This window comes from Lathyrus oleraceus, chromosome 7 (genome assembly GCF_024323335.1).
Source record: "Lathyrus oleraceus cultivar Zhongwan6 chromosome 7, CAAS_Psat_ZW6_1.0, whole genome shotgun sequence".
NCBI classification, from domain to species: Eukaryota; Viridiplantae; Streptophyta; class Magnoliopsida; order Fabales; family Fabaceae; genus Lathyrus; species Lathyrus oleraceus.
Genome location: NC_066585.1, coordinates 535,504,173 through 535,521,033, shown reverse-complemented (window position 1 = coordinate 535,521,033; position 16,861 = coordinate 535,504,173).

The following is a 16,861-nucleotide window of genomic DNA, read 5'->3' as shown; positions in this document are numbered from 1 at the left end:
TTTTCCAATCAATTTTTATGTCATCAAACTTGATTTAGTTCCTACCATACTAGTGAAGGAGAATTGTGATCCAAAACGCAGCGGAAATTAAAATTTTCTCCTTTAGAGATCCTTACGAATGGTCATGATCAGTGATAGAATATTTACCTCTTGTGACGATTGAAACCTTTGGTGCAGATCTCTTGTGACGATCAAAACCTTTGATGCAGATCCACGGAGCGATCACGAACTTTGAACGATGGCAACGTCTCTACTCAGTCCACACGAACGGATTCCTTCAATCTCAGTGCTAGCTGGTACGAACGAAGGCTTTGAGTGTGTGAGAGAGAGAGAGAGAGAAAACGAAAATAATGCAACCGCAATGAATGCTTTTGCACAAGGGTTCTATTTATAGAACCACTTGTGTGGGCTTCAAGCTAAAAAGCCCACTTAAGTGTATTTTGGCCCATATATTATAATATGCCCAAAATCACTTAAGCTCATGGTACCTTACCATATTTCGTATTCTACTTAAGTACACCGTACCTTTACGATGTTCTACAATTCACTTAAGGGCATTATACCTTACGGTGTTCCTTAGTTACTCTATCTCTCATCAATCCGTCCTTTGTGTGTGACCCTGTAGGTTTTCGCGGCATTGGCAATTATATTAAATCATGTATTTAACATAATAAACAGTGAGCGGTATCTAGCAACACATCACTGCTACCCAAGACACGAAAATGTCATGTGATCTGACAATTCCTTCAGTGATAATACTTATGTGTATAATTACCCTTTTGCCCTTATGTCTATATTGAACACAAGGCATATACCGTGTCATCCTTGTCCAGTTCAATATTGGGCCCATAGACATTTATCCTGTTATGCAAGATGGGCAAATTCCATCTAGGTCACTCATGTCCCTCAGCATGCTTCATGGAGTACCCATCAACTGTCTTTATGGTTATCCAGTTACGGACAACGTTTGATCAACAATAAAGCACTCGACTCTACATCTAGGGTCCATAGTGGTTTCAGGTCGAATAGTGGTATACACCATTATCACCATGAGAATAACTTATGACACTTTGCATAACTTTCTATATAGTATTCTCATAGCGGGTCAATCCGGTATAAATATTACTCTTAATATTCATACCTATGTTTAAGACTTGATAACTCCTTATCCATGATCCATGAGATGTGATCATCAGTCTATATACATAATAGTCTTAATGCTTTAATGTCATCTCACTTCACAATAAAGCTCGACTGCGGATACTTTAAGAATAATGTCCTTATGTTTAATGTGATCTCATGATTAAGTCATACTTGATACATTAAACAGACTATCTATTCTAGGGACTTTATTAAACAACCGTAATAAAGAAAAAGCCTTTTATTATTAATAAATAATTCGATACAAGTACCAAAACTATTGGCCTCAAGGGCTTACACCAACAACTAGATAGCATTTATTGAATGGATAATGCATGTAGTCACTGCCACTTTGCAGTGAGGATACCATGACTTGTTCATGTTAATCGAACAATCATCTATGGAAGAAATGTGACTAATGATGCCAATGAAGTTGGATAATCATTTTCAGATGGAAGTTTGTTGTGAATGATTCTTCAAAAGAGTAGAGATTTAAATGGTGATATGCAGACATTACAGTCCAACTTGATCAATTGACAAATTGAGTTGGCTTGTCTATGAAATTATGTGTAATTCTTAGGTCTAACTTACCAGAATCTAAAGGTTTCCAACACATCTTATTAACATAGTCATCAATAGGAATATGACAATATTTAAGAATATTTGTAAAATTAGGATAGGCCAAATTAAAATTTATAGGGATCACTTACATTTTGTTTATGATGAAGTTTTTAACTTTGGAGGTAATTGATGATTGGTTGTGGATATGGATATTGAGATGTTGTGAAAGAGGTTGGTGATAAAATCATGGTCAATATATTTGCTTGGAAGACATCTATGTTATTTATTGCTGAAAGAATCTAGTTAAGAATCTTTAGTTATACTCATTTGCTCTTATATTAAAATATACCATTCAATTTCTTAAAAGGTAAATATATTAAAAAGATATACGAGAGTAATATTTGTGGGCCACTTGATTGAGTATGACTCTAAAATGCATGGTTGTACCAAAATAAGTCAATATGAGATATTGAGTTAATCTGTTGTTACCAAGTATACTTGGATAACGAAGAATATAATATTGGATTACACAACGATTCCACATTTTATGTCTTCTATTCAATATAAATATAAATACAAAAGAATAATTATACGCATGATCATTAACATAGAAATGTTATGTCATTTAGGGTCGTCTTAACCCTTAGACGAGTAAAGTCCCCGTTTTAGGCCCCCGGTTTTTTTATTTTTTAACTAATATATATATAGCACCATTTACTTCTAAAAGAATATATAAACATGACATCAATCAACTCTCAAACATTGTGGTTTGTAAATTTTAAGAAAGAGTTCATTTTTGCGTCAAAAAAAGTTTGTTAATTATTATTAATCAGAAGAAATAATTAATTTTGTTAATTGTACCGTTCAATCATCGTTGTCGATTGTTATATGCCATACGTTGCAATTTTTAAGCCTTAGCCTTTGCAATACATTGTTTGTTATAAAAGAAAGAGAAGAAAAATAGAAGAGAGAAGTGTGTTTAACTTTTAGAAAGACAAATTTATCCTTAAAATGAATATAAATATTTTATTATAAGTACATATTTTAAAAATTATCTTAATATTAGTATATGATTTTTAAAAAGTTAAATGAAATAATATTTTTTATTAAAACATAAAATATAAAAAATTGTTTTTATTTTACATGTTACAATTTAAAATTTATTAAAATTATTTAAAAAAACTTACCCAACCATCATATAAAAGAATAAATTGAAAATTTAAATTTAAACTAATATAATTTTTTTATGACGATATTACTTTAAAACAAAAATTATTTTTTTCACAAATATTAAATAAAACAAAAAAATATTCAATCAAATTTAAAACTCAAAAGGAGTGTTACAAGTAAAGATAAATTATTCAAATGACAAAAATGAGAGAAACTTCATTCATTCTTCTTTCTTCACATGACAAGAGAGAAAGAAAAAGGTCGTGGGTCCCACTGTTTTTTCCTCTCTCTTGTCTATTTCTCTTCAAATCAAGTAGAATATCTTTGTTGTGTTCTAAATTTTCAACTTCTCTCTATTCAAACTCATATATACTAATCATACTCTTACTCCAAATTTTATAGTTTTGTTGTCATGTCTCTTTAACTCTTTATTTTATCAAGTTTTTTTTCACAAATCTTAAGTTATATTTTGTGTTACGTCATTATTTACATGTATGTATTTTTTATCTTGAATTATTCAATTTCTTAAGTTTATTTATTTGCATGCAACCTTGTAATCAATTCAGTTCTTTCAATAATCATTTTCATTTCTTTCAAATTTTTATTTGTTTGTTAATTTAATTATTTTGGTTTTCAAATTTTAAAATAATTGTCATGTTTTGAATTTGTTAAGTTTTGAATCAATCAACATTTTTTTTTTAAAACCAGGTTCTATTATTCTAATTTGTTCTCTTTGATCTTTATTTATAGTAATTTTTTATATTTTTGAATTATTTTTTACTTTTATCTTAAAATATATAATGTCAACTCAAAAATACGAACCAGATTATTCAAAATTACAAAAATAAAAGAAATGAAGTTTTTATTATAGCGCAACAAGGAACTGCAGATAACATTACTAAAACAAACAAAAATAAATAAATATAAAAATATTGGTGATTGTTTATTGATGTTGCTATAAAATTATTGAAAGGTGTATTTATATATTTTTAAATTAAAATTAATAAAATCATATTTAATCAACAATGTATTAACAAAGATTAATAGATTGGTTAAATATAAATTTTACAGGAACCTGATTATGACAATTTGATAAACGATTCTGCATCTCAAAAGGTCCATATTTGATATTAAAGTATTATTTCATATTTAATTTCATATTGAATTATTTTATCTATATTTGATATTAAAGTATTAAATCATTATAAAATATTTAATTGTTGATGTTATTCTTGAAGTTTATCTAACTTTTATTTGAAAAGTCTACTTAAGTAACAAATTTAACTGTCATGTTTAATTGATATCGGAGTATACATGGTGTAATATTCCGACTTAATTAACCCATTAAAGTTTGAGTGATTTCATAAATTGTTGGAATTGAATGGATAAATGGTAAAATAAACTCTTTTAATATGACGGTAATTGCATCGTTTCATAATCATAAATGCATCATCCAAGTTACCAAATTAATTAATTAAGATTTAATCCTTTCCTACTTCGTTTAATAGAAAATTTAGGCAAAATAATATTAGTGAAACTAGTAAAGGACCCGTGCGTTCGCACGGGTCGCGCAAGTGCAATAATTTATTTAAAAAAAATTAAAATATAATATATTTTTTTGTTTATATATAAATATATATATATATATATATATATATATATATATATATATAGTTGGATCAACGTACACAAATTTATTGCATAAGAGTTTTTTTTAATGTAATGGATGTTAAATGATCAATAAATGGGTTCAAAAAATTTCCACAAATAACTTTTTCCAATTTGGGACATAATAAAGTAAAACATTATTAATTTATAGTAATATAATTTGCTTAATTTTTTTGTATACTATATTAAGGAAATAATCAAAAAATATAATACAAAAATATTTTTACAATTTATTGATATATTGATATATAATAAACATTTCATTGTTAATGTTATGAATAAACATTCCATTTATCATTGAGATTTTGGACATAAGAAATAAAAATATATTTATTTAGTAATGGATGAAATTTTCCAATCTGTTACTAATTTGAGGTATAAAAGCGCAAATATTAACCTTCATAATAAATGATTATTTAACCAAAATACATAAACAATGTAAAAGAAATACCAGAACCTCATTTGTTTTAAAATATAGTAATGAATACTACCAAATATTGAAATTAATTGCAATTGACACAGTAAGGTTTAATGCAACAAAAGATATTGAAGCAAAAGGTTCACAATTTTGGTTAAAATTGTGAGAAATAAGTCCAGCAAAAAAAATGATTTAACTTCGTACAATTTGTTGGTCCTTAAAAAATTGGATTTATACAAAACCTGTCTGCAACCTTTTAGGAAGTGATGATTCAAAACCTGCCCGCAACCTTAAAAAACTACAATAATAACTAATTTGATTTCAGGATATTGATTTCATTTTGGAATGATAAGATTGCAACAACAATAAAATAACAGTAATATTTTTTAGTAGTATAAATAGGTAATTTATTTTATCACATTTTTCACTCACATCTAGTCTAAATTTGACCAATTTATTTTATTTAATTTTAATTTTTTTGTGTACACATTTCATTTGAAAATGAACCTCAATCAACATAACACATGCTCCAATTTTATGCAAAATGATGGAAGTCCTCTTTGTATCTCAAATCAACAAAACACCCCATATTTTGGAAATCCACCTCTTATTCCAAATCCACACCATAATTCAAGATTTCAAAATTCTCTTTTTATCCCAGATCCATAAAATAGTTCACCCATTGGAAATTACTCATATCATACATCACCTTATCCAATGAAAAACTCTCTTTTAATGTATTTTGATATATTTGAATCAATTTTTTAATTATATTTTATATAATATATAGTGTGATTTAGTGGGGCCCATTTTCTTAGCCCACTTTAATTATTTACAATCATTTTCTTGTACAACTAAATGTATAAAGAATTGATATTCTTATTGATTTATTACAAATCATGCATAACATTAATTATCTTACGGCTGAATTATTTTAATACTCCACTGACCTAGCCAATAGAAAGGAGGCAGTGGACATAATTATTCATTTCAACCCCCAACTATATTTTGGCAAATAAATAATTTAAATATGTTGAGTTATAATACTATATATGATGACGTGAGATTGATAAAAAGTATAGTTGCATGCTTAACTTAATCATTTCAAACAAACAATGTAGATTTTCCATTACCAATCAAAAGACAATTCACTGTATATGATAATTATACCTTGTTTTTTTTATAAATCCTTAATTCAGTTGAATGCAAGATTCAAACATTGCTCCAACATTTCTGAACTACCTGCAATTTTAACATATGTATTAGACTTTGAAAAAAATTGTAAAAAAATGTGTTTCTATGTGTTTTCTATAATTAGTTTTGAAAGATTTCATAATAAATTTTTATATAATTGTTTTTTTAATTTCTAACACCATTAGGCATGCTGAAACCAAACATGACATGCAATAATCTATTTACAATTTAGTCGTATACACATATTTCATAAGATGACAACGTATTTTGTTATCAATCTAAAATACTTATTAACATTTGAAGATATGATACTCATATAAATTTTGTAGTTGAAAGAACATACAAAACACAATGTTCAACATAACAACATAGGATTTTGAATAATTTCACACACATGAATTAAATACTCATTATCATCCTTTAAACCATACATGAAATATAAATGTCAATTGTAATCCCACAAAATAAACACTTCAAAAAAGTAAGAACACATCCTACAACCAAAACATATCATGTTCTTAACAACTTCGTACTTAAACTCATTCTGGTGCTAAAAAGTTCATAAAATATATTTCAATATCAAATTTTTGAAAATTCTAATTAAGAAGATGGTTCTATCTTTAATTTCTTGGATGGTTTGGTGTCTGATAATTGCGTAGCGCCAGACGCTTCAAAATCAACTTCTTCACCCTTGTCAGCAATTACAACATCCTTAGCCGGAGTTGTAACACCCCGATAATAATAAAATAATTATTTAAATTGAGTTAATAATTTAATTATTAATTTAATTGAATAATTAGAATTTTATTATTATTATTATTTGGATTATTATTATTGGAAAATATATATATGTTGGAATAAGGAAAAGTTGTCATTTTTGGAAAACATTTCACGTGAAAACAGAAACATCGTGAAAAGGGCAGAGAAGAGGAGAAAGGAGCTGAAGAGCAAAGGTTGAGGAACGGAAAGCTTGAAGCTCAAAGATTCTGCCGGATTGTTAAGGTAAGGGGGGTTTATCGTCGATTAATGGGTATTGTGGGATAATATGTCATGGGTAGTAATAAGCTGTTGATTGACCCTAATTGGGAATTGTGGATGTTGAGAATCTGTCGAATGAACTGTGTTAAAAACTGAAATTAAACCGGTAATTGAGTCTGTTATAATTCCCCGATCGTATAGCTTTTTACGGAATCGGATTCGGAGGTCCGGAAGTCCTCCAACGGCGGAAAATGCGGAGAATTCTGCATTCTGCCTTATGTTAGCGCAGGATCTGATATTTTGTCTGCGTTAACCGGTTAACCCAGGGTGTTAACCGGTTAACACTGGTTTGAAATGTGAAAATATTATTATTTTGCCTGCGTTAACCGGTTAACCCAGGGCGTTAACCGGTTAACGCTGTTGCGTTTTGCCTGAGATTGTTGTTTTGTCCTGCGTTAACCGGTTAACCCAGGGTGTTAACCGGTTAACACTGTTGCAGAAGTGAAAAATTGTTGTGTTAACTGTTGTGTACCTATGTGAGGGTTGGCCTATGTTGCCTATGGTGTAATAGGGATGAATTCCCGCTGTTTTGAGCAGGAGATGTGATATTAGCATGTACTAATATTGTAGTGGTTGTTTGGCATAATCTGACATGCTTATGTGATGAAATGTTGCTGATGTATAATGATGTATAATGATGTATATGATGCAGTGAATGTATATATATGCATGTATGTATGAATGGACTATTGTATGGCTTAGAGTGTGAGCATGTGTCTGTTCTTGAGTTGTTGTTGATGTTGTATTGCTAGGTGATTAGCATGCATTGTTTAGCCTTCGGGGCTGTAGCTAATTCCCATGGTGAGGAATTAGTGAGTTGTGAATTGTTGTTGATGTTTGCATACTAGATGATTAGTGTGCATAGTCTAGCCTTCGGGGCTGTAGCTAATTCCCATGGTGAGGAATTAGTGAGTGGGGCATTAGATCTCAATGAGTGGGACTAGTGAGCTCAGTAGCCGTATCCGGAGGGATCGGTGAGCTTGAACTGTATGTTCAAGAAGAGTCGGTACCGCATATGTGGAGTCTCATTTCATAATGAATGCATAGTCTAGCCTGTGGGGCTGTAGCTAATTCTCATTGTGAGGAATTAGTGAGTAAATCGTTGTGTTGTGGTGTTGAAGTTGCATATGGTTTGAGAATTAACCTATGATATGTGTTATTGTTGACATAATATTGGAGTTAATACTGCTGTTATTGAATGTGTTGCCTGATTTGGGTGAATTGATGTGTTATTTACTTAACATTACATAATGTTGTATAATGCCTTTTATATTGATTGAGGAACTCACCCTTACGCCTATTTTTCAGGTAACGAGCAGTGAGTTGAGTAGAAGCTAGTGCTATGGAGTCTAGTGTCGTCCTTAGTGGGTCATGCTCTGATAGATGTAACATCGGGCGGGAACCTTTTAATTATTTGTTGGAACTTGTTGAATTAGTTACATGTATTGTGTTACATGTCTTATGCTGATGTTGAATTTGATTCCGTTGCGTATTATGCACTGTTTTAATTGAAAAATAAATGAGCATGACAGGATGTTTTGACATGTGTTGTGAAATAATTGTGTGACACCCTTCGGGGCATAATTACTCTGTTTGGTTATATTATTATTTTAATTAAATAATTTGGGGTATTTAGAAGGGTGTTACATTAGTGGTATCAGAGCATAGTCGGTCGTGTCGAGTCGTAATTATTCTGTTTCCCCTGTACGGGATAGGTGTTGTGTAACCCTATCAGTACTTATTGTTTTAGTTTGTTTGGGTTTTCAGAATAGAGATGGCTGGAAGAGGTAGAGATGATGCTGCGATTGCTGAGGCTCTGGGTATGCTAGCTGGAGTACTTGGAGGAAATCCGAATGTTGTGGGAATGGGAGCTGCTCGTCAACTGAGTGAGTTCCAGAAGAACAATCCTCCGATGTTCAAGGGAGCATACGATCCAGATGGTGCTCAGAAGTGGTTGAAGGAGATCGAGAGGATCTTCAGAGTAACGGAGTGTGCTGATAACCAGAAGGTTAGGTTCGGTACACATATGCTGTCAGAGGAAGCTGATGATTGGTGGGTTGCTACCCGCACTGAGTTGGAATCTGCTGGGAATACTGAGATTACTTGGGCTGTGTTCAGGGAGAGATTTCTGAGGAAGTATTTTCCAGAGGATGTCAGAGGGAAGAAAGAAATAGAATTCTTGGAATTGAAACAGGGTAACAGGACTGTTACTGAGTATGCTGCGAAGTTCACAGAGCTGTCAAAGTACTATACTCCCTATAATGAGGCTGCTGGAGAATTTTCGAAGTGTGTGAAGTTTGAGAACGGGTTGCGTCCTGAGATCAAACAAGCTATTGGATATCAGAGGATTCGAGTGTTTTCTGATTTGGTTGACTGTTGCAGAATTTTTGAACAGGATTCCAAGGCGAGAGCAGAGAGCTATCAGCAGAGGGTTGATAGGAAGGGTAAGAATCAGATGGATCGTGGAAAACCGTATGCAGCTGGCAAAGGTTTTCAGAAGCAGAGTGGGATGAAGAGGCCTAGTGGGGGAGACTCTAGTGCTCCTGTTAAGTGTTATAGATGTGGTCGGGCTGGACATCGTGTTCATGAGTGTACCAGTGCTGAGATGAAGTGTTTCAAGTGTGGGAAAGGTGGTCACTTGGCTGCAGAGTGCCGATTGAAGACTGTAACTTGTTTCAACTGTGGAGAGTTGGGTCATATCAGTCCCCAGTGTCCTAAGCCGAAGAAGGAGAATCAGTCGGGAGGCAAGGTTTTTGCTCTATCAGGTTCTGAGACTTCTGCAGATGATCGTTTGATCAGAGGTACGTGTTATATTAATGGCTTTCCTCTTATAGCTATTATTGACACAGGTGCTACTCATTCTTTTATATCTGTGGATTGTGCTGTGAGACTTAAGTTAGAGATATCTGAGATGCGTGGAAGTATGGTGATTGATACTCCTGCAAAGGGTTCAGTGACTACTACTTCGGTTTGTTTGAGTTGTCCTTTGAATATTTTTGGTAGAGATTTTGGGATAGACCTTGTGTGTCTTCCCTTAGTGCAGATTGATGTTATCTTGGGAATGAACTGGTTGGTGTTTAACCGAGTTTCTATCAATTGTTTCGATAAGACGGTGATATTTCCTGAGATTGAGGAAGGGCAGAGTCTGTTTCTATCTGCAAGGCAGGTGAATGAGGAAGTAGCAGATGGGGCAGAGTTGTTTATGCTGTTAGCGACTTTGGAAGCTAAAGATAAACTGGTGATTGGCGATCTCGCTGTGGTGTGTGATTTTCCTGATGTATTTCCGGAAGAAGTGAATGAATTACCGCCAGAGCGTGAAGTTGAGTTCTCGATTGAATTGGTACCTGGTACTAGACCGATATCGATGGCTCCGTATCGTATGTCTGCTGTTGAGTTAGCTGAATTGAAAAGTCAGTTGGAAGATTTGTTGGATAAGAAGTTTATTCGTCCAAGTGTGTCACCGTGGGGTGCACCAGTGTTGTTGGTTAAGAAGAAGGAAGGTACTATGAGGTTGTGTGTGGACTACAGGCAACTGAATAAAGTGACGATCAAGAATCGGTATCCTTTGCCGAGGATTGATGATTTGATGGATCAGTTGGTTGGTGCAAGTGTATTCAGCAAGATAGATTTGAGATCTGGGTATCATCAGATCCGTGTGAAGACTGAGGATATTCAGAAGACTGCTTTCAGAACAAGGTATGGACATTATGAGTATTCTGTGATGCCTTTTGGTGTGACTAATGCGCCTGGAGTATTCATGGAGTACATGAATAGAATTTTCCATCCGTATCTGGATCAGTTTGTGGTGGTGTTTATTGATGACATTTTGGTGTATTCGAAGTCTGAAGAAGAGCATGCTGAGCATTTGAGAGTGGTTCTAGGAGTTCTGCGGGAAAAGCAGTTATTTGCTAAACTGTCTAAGTGTGAATTTTGGTTAGAAGAAGTGAGTTTCCTTGGTCATGTGATTTCCAGAGGTGGTGTTGCTGTGGATCCTTCTAAGATAGAAGCGGTATCTAAGTGGGAAGCTCCTAAGTCTGTTGCTGAGATTCGAAGTTTCCTTGGTTTGGCAGGTTATTATAGGAAGTTTATTGAGGGATTTTCTAAGTTGGCGTTACCGTTGACCATGTTGACCAGAAAAGGGCAAGCATTTGTTTGGGACTCAAAATGTGAAGAAGGTTTCCAAGAGTTGAAGAGAAGATTAACTAGTGCTCCTATTTTGATATTACCAAGTTCGTCGGAAGTATTTGAGGTTTATTGTGATGCTTCACTGTTGGGTTTAGGCGGTGTGTTGATGCAGAATAAGCAGGTTATAGCTTATGCTTCGAGACAGTTGAGGGTTCATGAGAGGAACTATCCGACGCATGATTTAGAGTTGGCAGCTGTAGTATTTGTTCTGAAGTTATGGAGGCATTACTTGTATGGGTCAAGATTTGAAGTTTTCAGTGACCATAAAAGTTTAAAGTATTTGTTTGATCAGAAAGAGCTGAATATGAGACAGAGGAGGTGGTTAGAATTTCTGAAGGATTATGATTTTGGTTTGAATTACCATCCGGGTAAAGCAAATGTAGTAGCTGATGCATTGAGTCGGAAGTCATTACATATGTCTATGTTAATGGTTAGAGAATTGGATTTGATTGAGCAGTTTAGAGACTTGAGTTTGGTGTGTGAGAGTACCCACAATAGTGTTAAATTGGGAATGTTGAAGTTGACAAGTGGTATTCTGGATGAGATCAGAGAGGGTCAGAAATCTGATATGCTTTTGGTTGATAAGTTGACTTTAGTGAACTCAGGTCAGGGTGGTGAATTCCGAGTTGATGAGAATGGTGTTTTGAGATTTGGTGATCGAGTGTGTATTCCAGATGTTATTGAGCTTAAGAAGAGTATTCTTGAAGAAGGACATCGTAGTGGTTTGAGTATTCATCCTGGAGCTACGAAGATGTATCATGATTTGAAAAGATTATTTTGGTGGCCGGGAATGAAGAGAGAAATTGCAAGTTTTGTGTATTCCTGTTTGACTTGTCAGAAGTCGAAGATTGAACATCAGAAGCCGTCTGGGCTAATGCAACCGTTGTCTATTCCAGAGTGGAAGTGGGACAGTATTAGTATGGATTTTGTTTCTGGTTTGCCGAGGACGAGTAAGAATTTTGAAGCCATTTGGGTAATTGTTGATAGATTGACGAAGTCGGCTCATTTCATTCCGATTAGAATGGATTATCCGTTAGAGAGATTGGCGGAGTTGTATATTGAGAAGATTGTGAGTTTGCATGGTATTCCGTCGAGTATTGTTTCTGACAGAGATCCTAGATTTACATCGAAGTTCTGGGAAGGTTTGCAGAGAGCTTTGGGAACTAAGTTGAGATTGAGTTCTGCATATCATCCGCAGACTGATGGTCAGACTGAGAGGACGATTCAGTCACTAGAGGATCTTTTGAGAGCTTGTGTTTTGGAAAAAGGAGGTGCTTGGGATTGTTATTTGCCTTTGATTGAGTTTACCTACAACAATAGTTTTCATTCGAGTATTGGTATGGCACCGTTTGAAGCTTTGTATGGTAGGAGATGTCGGACACCTTTATGTTGGTATGAGTCCGGTGAGAGTGTTGTGGTTGGACCGGAGATTGTTCAACAAACTACAGAAAAGATTAAGATGATTCAGGATAAGATGAGAATTGCGCAGAGTCGTCAGAAGAGTTATCATGATAAGCGGAGGAAGTCACTTGAGTTCCAAGAGGGAGATCATGTGTTTCTTCGTGTTACTCCGATAACTGGTATTGGTCGAGCCTTGAAGTCCAAGAAGTTGACACCTCGATTTATTGGTCCTTATCAGATTCTGGAGAGGATAGGAGAGGTAGCCTATCGTATCGCTTTACCGTCGTCGCTTGCGAATTTGCATGATGTGTTCCATGTGTCTCAGTTGAGGAGGTACATTCATGATCCGTCGCATATAGTCCAAGTAGATGATGTACAGGTGAGAGATAACCTGACTGTTGAAACATCACCTATGAGGATTGAGGATCGAGTGTTGAAGCAGTTGCGGGGTAAAGAGATTGCCTTGGTGAAGGTAGCTTGGGGAGGACCAGCAGGTGGCAATGTGACTTGGGAACTGGAGAGTAAGATGAAGGAATCTTACCCAGAGTTGTTCGCTTGAGGTATGTTTTCGAGGACGAAAACTCTTTTAGTGGGGGAGAGTTGTAACACCCCGATAATAATAAAATAATTATTTAAATTGAGTTAATAATTTAATTATTAATTTAATTGAATAATTAGAATTTTATTATTATTATTATTTGGATTATTATTATTGGAAAATATATATATGTTGGAATAAGGAAAAGTTGTCATTTTTGGAAAACATTTCACGTGAAAACAGAAACATCGTGAAAAGGGCAGAGAAGAGGAGAAAGGAGCTGAAGAGCAAAGGTTGAGGAACGGAAAGCTTGAAGCTCAAAGATTCTGCCGGATTGTTAAGGTAAGGGGGGTTTATCGTCGATTAATGGGTATTGTGGGATAATATGTCATGGGTAGTAATAAGCTGTTGATTGACCCTAATTGGGAATTGTGGATGTTGAGAATCTGTCGAATGAACTGTGTTAAAAACTGAAATTAAACCGGTAATTGAGTCTGTTATAATTCCCCGATCGTATAGCTTTTTACGGAATCGGATTCGGAGGTCCGGAAGTCCTCCAACGGCGGAAAATGCGGAGAATTCTGCATTCTGCCTTATGTTAGCGCAGGATCTGATATTTTGTCTGCGTTAACCGGTTAACCCAGGGTGTTAACCGGTTAACACTGGTTTGAAATGTGAAAATATTATTATTTTGCCTGCGTTAACCGGTTAACCCAGGGCGTTAACCGGTTAACGTTGTTGCGTTTTGCCTGAGATTGTTGTTTTGTCCTGCGTTAACCGGTTAACCCAGGGTGTTAACCGGTTAACACTGTTGCAGAAGTGAAAAATTGTTGTGTTAACTGTTGTGTACCTATGTGAGGGTTGGCCTATGTTGCCTATGGTGTAATAGGGATGAATTCCCGCTGTTTTGAGCAGGAGATGTGATATTAGCATGTACTAATATTGTAGTGGTTGTTTGGCATAATCTGACATGCTTATGTGATGAAATGTTGCTGATGTATAATGATGTATAATGATGTATATGATGCAGTGAATGTATATATATGCATGTATGTATGAATGGACTATTGTATGGCTTAGAGTGTGAGCATGTGTCTGTTCTTGAGTTGTTGTTGATGTTGTATTGCTAGGTGATTAGCATGCATTGTTTAGCCTTCGGGGCTGTAGCTAATTCCCATGGTGAGGAATTAGTGAGTTGTGAATTGTTGTTGATGTTTGCATACTAGATGATTAGTGTGCATAGTCTAGCCTTCGGGGCTGTAGCTAATTCCCATGGTGAGGAATTAGTGAGTGGGGCATTAGATCTCAATGAGTGGGACTAGTGAGCTCAGTAGCCGTATCCGGAGGGATCGGTGAGCTTGAACTGTATGTTCAAGAAGAGTCGGTACCGCATATGTGGAGTCTCATTTCATAATGAATGCATAGTCTAGCCTGTGGGGCTGTAGCTAATTCTCATTGTGAGGAATTAGTGAGTAAATCGTTGTGTTGTGGTGTTGAAGTTGCATATGGTTTGAGAATTAACCTATGATATGTGTTATTGTTGACATAATATTGGAGTTAATACTGCTGTTATTGAATGTGTTGCCTGATTTGGGTGAATTGATGTGTTATTTACTTAACATTACATAATGTTGTATAATGCCTTTTATATTGATTGAGGAACTCACCCTTACGCCTATTTTTCAGGTAACGAGCAGTGAGTTGAGTAGAAGCTAGTGCTATGGAGTCTAGTGTCGTCCTTAGTGGGTCATGCTCTGATAGATGTAACATCGGGCGGGAACCTTTTAATTATTTGTTGGAACTTGTTGAATTAGTTACATGTATTGTGTTACATGTCTTATGCTGATGTTGAATTTGATTCCGTTGCGTATTATGCACTGTTTTAATTGAAAAATAAATGAGCATGACAGGATGTTTTGACATGTGTTGTGAAATAATTGTGTGACACCCTTCGGGGCATAATTACTCTGTTTGGTTATATTATTATTTTAATTAAATAATTTGGGGTATTTAGAAGGGTGTTACAGGAGTCATTAGAATGATTGATTCTGGATCATTTTCACCAGATGCAGATAATGTTTGCTTGCAATATAAAAAATTAATTGTCAGATATAAAATGAATTATAATAATACAATATTTATCATAGAAAATTATTATGTTAAGAAATGAAGATACTTACTGCGGAAGTTTCCAAATTTTCTTTGTTAGGGACCAACTTTGCATATTCAGTCTTAGACTGATTCTGCACATTGAAACATCGAATATTTATTATACTTGTTAAATGTTTAAATAATACATGAATTAAGTGAATATTATACGTCTTCTACTATGTAGTCATTTTCAATCTCTTTAACAAAGGCTTCATCATCACAAAACTTCCAAACAGACGCTTGGGAAAACGTTGGCTGCACCTTAACTCTAAAAGCCATTTTCTTATTCAACAGCATTTCAAGCTCATTAGGATAAACCATTGGATCATCTTCTCCATTCTAATGGAAAAATAAAATATCAACCATGAGTGATAATCTGAACTTTACAACTCGATAAACTATTAACATTTTAACTTATGTATAACAATGTACCTCCACCATAGAGTTATGCATAAATTCAGCAGTCATTCCAAGTATAGCAGCACATTCGGAATCCCAGAATACAAATCGATATTTTGATTCACCATTGCTAACATATATCTCAATCTTGTACCTATAGTATTTTAAACGAAGAAAATAATATGATTAATAACAAATCCATTACCAAATTTATTTGCAATTCATCTAGATTATATGTACCTTGGTATAGGCTGTTCGACTTTTTGCCCACATGAACATTCATAAGCTTTTTCAGGATTAGGTGCCTTCGAAGAATACCTTGTGCAACCATAATAAAATCATCCATACTTTGAGACAGCAAATTTCAATGTGGTTGCGACAGTAACACATAAAGTTTCCTAAAAGCAAATCAAAAATGATATTAATTTCAAAAAGCAAACAATATAATTGTAATAGTAAAGATAAATTCGGCTCTATAGTATTCAACTTACATGTTTGATTTTGCAGAACTGACTTAAGGACATACATTTCGCATTATGAACAAACCTTTCTACTGGCGAATACTGAGAACCACCAGACTAATTAGAAAGAGATTTTGCAGATTGAATAGGCTTCTCCTTTTGTTCATTAGTAGGCAACCTATAGAAATAAGATTGTTTTTGAAATTAAAAATTATGTATAATAATCTGAAAATAAATAAATAAATAAAATCCATACTTAGACATAAAATCTTGAATTTCAGGGATGTCTTCATTTATCAACAATTTGGAACCACTCCATGCATTTGACACTGTAAATTGTATAATTAATATAAAAATTATTGAATGTATAATGAAAAATACAAATTAGCTATGTATTTATAAAGTCTGATAGTGTAATACCTTGGCCATCTTTTACCATTGCATGAGTGAGCAGAATTACAATAGCTCCATTGTTTTTAGGATCATTGTAGTAAGCCAAAAATTTTGATCCATAGATTTCCCATAAATTGCAATTTA